Below are 8,649 nucleotides of genomic sequence, written 5' to 3'. Positions count from 1 at the left end.
ATTTTTTAAAGACTTAGGGTTTCATTTACTATTCAATTATCATCTGCATATTGCATTAACAACAAACAAACAAAACCCAAACACTGCCATCAAATAAATTATAACTTACATCAACCCTCTGTAGTTTTCCAACGGTTGTAAGTCTTTTTTAGAGAAAACAGACTCATATTTCTTTCATGGACATATTATGGATTTGAAACATTGAACTTGCAGTTAGCAGTCCAACGCCTACCCAAATTGTTATTATTCAGGAGCTAGAACTATAGCAGAGGTACATATGTAATGAATCATTCTCTGTTCTGTGGGGAAGTTTACATGAAAAACAACTGTCAAGAAGAGAAATAGAATTCTACCATTGGCTTTGGGAGATGCATACAATTATTTAGAGAAATTGATCAGAATATCAGAATATATTTAATTAGCGGTATATTTAAATTCTATCAATAAATAAACATGAAAAATTGGTTTTGTTTAGCATCTTAGCCCATCACTTGTCTGTCAGTTTGTTATACTGTGGTGGCTTGTGTGTTGCTTTGTTCCTGGAAGTTATGTCACTGGTATTTCAAATACCAGCAGGGCCACCTAAAGTGAACCGATTTCAACAGAGCGTCTAGACTAAGAACAGAGTACAAAGAAGGGAACAGTTGTCTCCTTCAAAGGAATTAGCCAATGAAAAACTTATGGGTAGCCAGAGAATACTGTCGGATACTGAAAACCTCATGCATGGAAGCAGGTCATTGTCAGAGCTAGTGCCAGACGGTAAGACCCTCAGGGTGGACAACCAAACTCCAACTCACTGCAGTCGAGTCAATGCTCACTCATAGCGACCTCTTGTGGTTTGCAGAGACTGTTAGTGTTAGGGGAGTAGAAAGCCCAGTATTTCTCCCACGGAGCTGTTGGATTTTTCTAACTGCTAACCATGTGGATCGCAGCCCAGTGTACAACTACCACACCACCAGGGTTCCTTAGCGCTCGAAATTCAACTGAGGAAGAATTGCTTTCTCAAAGGAAGGTCCACCATAGGACTGCCTTCTCAAAGCAGGGTTCACTGTAATGACTGGATGGAGTAAAGCCTTCAGGACCTGCATTTGGTGATGGGGCATGATTCAAAATAAGAAGAAACAGCGGCAAACATCAATTAATAATTGGAACTTAAATATACAATATATACATCAAAGAAATTTCTCAATGCCATTGATGACTCATAGTGACTCTCTGTGGGTTTCCGAAGCTGTTAGTGTTTGTGGAAGTAGAAAAGCCTGTCTTTCTCCCATCTAAGAAAATTGGAAGTCATTCAAAATGAAATGGAATGCATAAAGTTTGTAGTCATTAGTGAGTTAAAATTGGCTGTATTTGGCCACTTAGAATCAGTCAAATGGCTTACTACACTAGGAATGATATGTTCACAAGGAGTACTGTCTCATTCCTTGTCAAAAGGGACACTTCAAGAATTATCTTGAAGTATAATGTCTGTGATAGCATAATATCTATCGGCATACAAGGAAATCCTGTCAAGACACCCATTATTCAAATTTATGTACCAACCAATAAAGCTGGTGACATAGAAATTGAAGAATTTTACTAATGTCTTTAGTCTAAAATGGATCAAACATGCAATCAAGATGCATTGATAATCATTGGCAATTGGAAAGCAAAAGTTCGAAATAAGAGGAAGGAACAGTAGTTGGGAAATATTGTTTTGATCACAGAAATGAAACTGGAAATCACGTTATAGAATTTTTCAAGATAAATGAATTATTCACAGAAATACCTTGTTGTCATTAACGAAGCATGTGGACTTCTCCAGATGGAACACACAGAAACGAAATTGACTACATCTGCAAGGAGAAAACGGAGAAGCTCAGTATCAGCAGTTGAAACCAGGCCAGAAAGCTAAATGTGAAATACCATCACTTGCTCATATATAATGGATGGTTAGCGATGAAAAAATTAAAACAAGTCCTTGAGAGCCACAATATGAACTTGAACTTATCCCACTTTAATTTGAGAGCAACTCAAGAACAGACTTGAGACATTGATTACTAATGACAGAAGACCCGATGAGCTGTGAGATGACATTGGCAACATAATCCATGGAGAGAGCAAAAGTTAATTAAAAAGACAGGAAAAAAGGAAAATATTAAAAAAATCAGAAGAGACTTTGAAACTTGCTCTTAATCCTAGAGCAGCTAAGGCAAATGGGAGAAATGATGAATTAAAATACATGAATAGAAGATCTCACAGGGAAATTCTAGAAAACGGTATTATAATCAAAAAGGAAGAACGTGCTCAGCAGTTTTAAAACTGAAAGATATAAAGAAAAATTCAATCCCTGAGTTGTAGTATTGAAATATTCTATGGGTAAAATATTGAATGATACAAGAAGGATCAAAAGAAGATAGAAAGAATACTCAGATTCATTATACAAAAGTAGTCGACATTCAAGCATTTCAAGTTCATATGCATTGAAATGCATCATGCATCTTGACTGCATGTTTGATCAATTTCAAACAGCAAATGATCAAGAAGCAATAGTACTGAAGGAAGCAGTCCAGGTTGCACTGAAGGTATTAGTCAAAAACAAAGGTCCAGGAATTGATAGAATACAAATTCAAATGTTTCAGCATGAGGATGAAGCCCTGAAACACTCACTCATCTATGCCAGAAATTTGGAAGACGGTTATTTGGCCAAATGACTGTAAGAAATTCATATTTGTACCTATTCCAAACAAAGATGACTCAAAGAATGCACAAATTACAGAACAATATCATGCAAGTAAAACTTTGATGAATGGATTCAGGCTTACATTGACAGTGAGCTGTCATAAATTAAGGCTGCTGATTCAGAAGGAGACAAGGAACAAGGGATATCATGGCTGATCTCCAGTGGATCTTGTTGAGGATGACAGAGGACCATGCAATGTTTCGTTGTGTCATGCACAGTCACTATGGATCAGAGCCGACTTTATAGCACCTCAAAACAACATAATAATAACAAACTATGGATTGGTGCTCATATGGGATCAATATATGGATCACTAGGCAGTTGTGTGAGTGACTCCATAACTTCCAACAACAACATAACAACACACTATGGGTCTGTGCTCATATTGAACCTGTATATGGATCAAGAGACAGTAGTGGAAAGAGAACAAGGGAATACTGCATGGTTTAAAATCAGGGAAGGTGTCTCTCAGGGTTGTATCTTCTCAGCAGGTTTATTCAATCTGAATGCTGAGAAAATAATTAGAGGTGCTGGATTATACAAAGAAGAATTTGGTGTCATAATTAAAGGAAGTCTTATTAACAACTTGTGATATGCAGATTACACAACCTTGCTAATGGGAAGTGGGGAGAACTTGAAGTACCTATTGATGGAGATCAAGGATTGCACTTTCAGTATGGATTACAAATCAATATAAACAAAAAAATCATCACAACTGGATCATTAGGTAACATCACGATAAATGGAGAAAAATTTGAGGTTGCCAAGGACTTCATTTTGCTGGGATACAGATTCAATGCTCCTGGAAGAAGCAGCCAAGAGAGCAAAGGTCACATTGTATTGGGTAAATCTGTTGCACAGGACCGCTTTAAAGTCTTGACAAGCAAAGAGGCTACTTTAAGGAATAAGGTGTGCCTGACCAGAGCCATGTTTTTTTCCGACACCTCCTATGCACATGAAAGTTGGACACTGAATAAGGATGGCAGAAAAACGGATGCACTTGAATTATGGTTCTTGTGAAGAATATTGAACGTACCATGGGCTGCCCAAACAATAGGCAATTCTGTCTTCACGAGATGTCCCATAGAAAATAATAGAATAAAATACTAGATTTTTAAGATTTGAAGCACTGTAATCAATTCAATTAAACACAATTTTCATCATGAGTGTATATCATCGATATTACTTAAGAAAATTTCTGATGACTTTTCAGGTGACTACTATGCACTGTCCGAGGGAAAAAAAAATAGAAATGAAGTCATTGCGTTTATTCTCTTGGGGCTTTCCCAAAGCAAAACCTTTAAATTCTCTGCTTTTGAGTATTCTTATTTTGTTACATTGTCATTTGGATAATAAGCTTAATCATATTAATTTCCAACATTTATAGTTACCTGTTGTACCAACCCCGTCTATTTTTCCTTCATTACTTCCCTTGCTTCTGACCTTTGCTACACATCCTAGTCACACCCAAATTAATAGCTGACCTACTGGCAGAAAGAAAGACCATTTCCTCTAATAATTGGATGGCACAGCTTTTTATCCTGTAATTCCTTGGAGATATCCAACAGCAATGGCCTAGGACTGTTACGTGGCCATGCACAAGTTTTGAACTACACCGACATCACAACCAGACAGGGAGGTGACACAATTGTCAAAGTTTGTTGATTTATGCACTCTGCCCGTCAGTTTGTTCTCACCATCTTCTTACCCTCATGAAAGAGATCACTACTTTGTGATGTGTTTCCTGGGCTGAAACGGACTTACACCAAAACACACAACATCGGTGTCTGGGTGCCAATTCACATATGTTTGTTTTGTTATCAAAACAAACCATCATAATTTTGATGGTGCCTTATATATCATCAAGGCTTACCTCGCAGAGAGCCAGACCAAAGCTATTTCTGTGTACAACTCTCACATAACAGTTTGACAGTAGGACCCCAGACATCGATGCTAATCTGTTTGAGAAAGAGTGCCGAGATGCGATGTAGTCGAGTTCTGAATCATTTTTTGCTGATAAGAAATAACTGAAAATGGATTAATCCATTCTCAACCACCAAGTTTTTACCCTAACCTTGCCTTTTAATACAAAACATTACAGAAATTTCAAAGTAAATGAGTTCAGGGTTAAATAATATAATTTAAATAAGTAACACAACATTAAAAAAGTTCTCAATTACAGTATGGCCCGTGCCTTGAGATTGATGAGGCTCTAGATCTGTGGACACAGATGTGGAGAGGAGGTATGGGGAGAGAGTCCTTGTTTGGAAGGGGAATCCCCTTCCATGAAATCTACTGTTAGCTGCTTTTCAGGAGTTTTTCCCTTCTTCTTCTTTTTTTTTCAGTAGGATCTCACGGGCTTTCTCTAAAAAACAAAAAAATCTGTCTCCTGTGGTCTGCTGTTGGCACTTCCTTAACTGTTTTCTAATAGGGTTTACTAAATTATCATCAATAATATCGATGACACGGTTAAACAGCTCCTTCTCATGATGATTCTTTTCAAAAAACTTGTAGGACCCGCACTTTTTATCTAAAAACAGAACAAGAAGCCACAAAAACTAAGAACACTATAGCAAAACATTTGGAACACAGCTACAAAAGGTTTAAACAATGCATAATAACAGCGCCAACGAACACCAAGTGATCGACACACGACCTGCTTTTGTTTACAAAAATCGCATGCTTCGGGCAGGATTCTGATGTTTTGATCAAGCTCTGATGCAAAATTTTCTCTACATTTCACATCGAAATCCAATTATGCTGAGTATTTGATGCAGTCAAATACCGGGGTTCTACTGTATCACGTTCTTTGTGCCTACCCTCTTCATTTATATTACACCAGCTGCAACTTATCCATGAGATAAAGTTTTTGATCTTTTGTTTCTACACTAGCACTGCCCCCATGCTCCGTTCTCTGATCTACAGGCTTAGAAATATGGAGATGAATACCACCATGAGGAAAACATGATGCTATCAATTGTGTTTGGAAGGAAGGTAGCTTTCCTTGAAACTATTTTAAACTTGACTTTAAAACTCGCAATAAGGCTTAAAATAAGTGGATCATGAACGCAAAATGTACACAAGAGCATGCAAAAGACAGCCATAGGTCAGAGCTTAATATTTTCAGCATTTGCACAGGCCTCTTCCCATTTGGGCAATTTTGCCATATTTTTCTTTTGTCCATTATATTCTCTTCAAATACCTGCCTCAATGTATCCATATCATTCCTGATCTTTAGTTGAAAAGATTGTGATTGGTTTATATTTCTTAAGAAACTCATTCTACAATTTTTCATGCCAGAAGTGGCCCTAGAGAGTAGACCTTTATATGGAATTTTATATTTGCTTTCACAGACTTCTGAGAGCATAAGTACTGCACTGCTGGTTGGATGTGATGACTATGACTATATTAAAAATATATAGGGAAAGATTGAGAGCAAATGTCCCAGAATAGTAACAGTATCACACACACATGAACATTAAGAAGATAAAAAATACAATTGGATTTATAAATATCATCATAATAAATGAATAAGAAATTGATCTGGTCAATGATTTAATTCTGTGTAGATCAATGATATAGTTAAAGTTTATTGTGCCAACCTGGCCAATAAACACATGCAGGGTTAATTGAAGGGTAGAGGGATAAATGGCTCGATGAGCCTCGCCTTTCAAGTTCTCAGTCTCTTGCTTTGTGATGGCTGGACCAGGGTGCAGCTGCCTTACCCAGTTCCCTGCTTCAGCTAGCAAGGCTCATGTCCTGCAAGACATCCCAAGAAGAAGCCACATGGACCTACCCCAATGCACCCCTGGGTGCTGGAGAAGTCGTGTAGAGAACCCTGCCAGCGCTGAGATGCTTACATGTTCACTGATTCGGCTTTCCTCCTGTAGTCGGCATCATAGTGTGTGTTTTGTGAGATGGAGGAGGACTTTGTGGATTGGTGTTGGACATATGGGTTACTGCTGGACTTGTGGGTTTGGACAGCACTGGGTTGGGATGTTTTCTTCATATGCACTTACCTTTTATATAAAACTCTCTCTTACACGTGAGAATTTCTGTGGAGTTGTTTCTTTCTCTAAAATACCCAGACTAGCACAATCAACAATCAAGGTCCACGGAAGTAAAAAACCAAAGAGCAAACTTTTTCCCATTGAGTAATTTCTGACCCCCTGAGACCCCAAGCATTGCAGCACAGAATTATACTCCATAGGAATTTTAAAGCCTTGGTTTTTTTATAAACAGATCACTGGATATTTCTTCCAAGGTGCCTCTGGCTGGGTTCGGTCTGCCAGCCTTTCCAGTATTGAAGAGAAATATTAATAATGGCCATTTTACTTTAATTTTAAGATTGTTCTATGAAACTGAATATTACCTATGAGAAAGTCTTCCAGAAACTGCTCTACTTTAATGTAAACTTATCTTATTTTGGTAAAAAAAAAAACAATATTCAGCAAACCATTACTTCTTTATATGAATTCCCAAATACCTCTTGGCTTCAGGTGGATTAAGTGCCAAAATGTTGCAGCTAGGCCAGAAGTAAACTGTCAGTTGATTTTGGCAAATGGAAAGGCAGGATTCAATCACTGATATTAAAATTAACTAATAGTTGATTCTCCCTCCTCTTCTCATTGTACTGAATTACTCGTAGTTTTTTTCAAGCCATTTGCTTTTTTTCTAAGATCAAAATAGTCTTCCTATAGAAATATAGGAGTGTAAATGGTACTCTAAAGCGTTGAACTGCTAATGACAAGGAGGCAATTCAAACTTACCAGCCACTCCACAGAATGAACATGAGGTATTTGCTCCACTAAGGAATTGACTATTTACATCCTCAGAAACTCTTTATAGGGCCACTTTGAGTTATAACTGGCTTGATGGCAGCGGATGGAATATGTATATAGAAAAACTGGTCACAATAAACCTTAAGTTTGCTTTTAGTGAGTACTGATTGTTTTACACATATGTTAAACCATAGGTGCAACCCAAGAAATTTCATGGAAGCAACAGTAATGCTTTAATCATATACTGCATTGGGAAAATCAGTAACAGAAGAAAAAAAAACCTTTTAAGTATTAAAAAGCAAATATGTCACTTTGATGACTAAGGTGAGCAGGATCCAAGCCATAATCTTTCCAATTCCTTCGCATGCATGAGAAATCCTGCCAATGAAATAAGAATACAAAAGACATGTTGATGAGCTAAATGTAGTATTTGTGATGAATATTTCATATTCTGTGAGCTGCAAGAAAAGAAAAACAAAATCAATCGCAAAAGAAATACAACCAGAAATGAGCATAAAGAAACTTTGTCTGATTTAACTTTGACTCATTGTCAGGAAAGACCAATTGCTAAAAAGAACTTCAAGTTTGATAAAGCAGAGTGTCAGTGGGAAAGAAAAACCCCTCAGTGGGATGGATCGCCCCAGCTGTAACACTGGACACACAAACATTCTAATGAGTATAAAGATCATTTCAATCTGCCACACAGTAGGTCTCGTGAGTTGCTGTTGACTATTATTATTTGCCAGAATGACAAATTGAATGGAATGGCATTGACTTAATCTTCAAAAAGAACATTTCCGATTATATCCTGAAGTGTAATACTGTCAGTGGATAGGATGATATTCATATACGTCCAAAGAAGATCAGTTAGTTTGTATTTTATTCAAATTTACACACAAGCTATTAATGCCAAATATGAAGAACCTGAAGATTTTTACCAACTTCGGCAGCCTAAAATTGGTCAAACACGAATGTGATCAAGAAGTATTGACAGCGACTGGTTATAATAATAAAAAAGTTGGGGACAAACAAGATTTGTAGTTGGAAATAGAAACTTGATGATAGAAATTATATAGAAAGTCACATGATAGAATTTTGAAGACCATTGACTTAAAAATGGTAATTCTGTTTTTCAAATACACG

The sequence above is a fragment of the Echinops telfairi genome, unplaced genomic scaffold (genome assembly GCF_000313985.2).
Source record: "Echinops telfairi isolate 266 unplaced genomic scaffold, ASM31398v2 ScPeMD7_60;HRSCAF=208, whole genome shotgun sequence".
Taxonomy (NCBI): domain Eukaryota; kingdom Metazoa; phylum Chordata; class Mammalia; order Afrosoricida; family Tenrecidae; genus Echinops; species Echinops telfairi.
Note: the sequence above shows the minus strand (reverse complement) of the source record.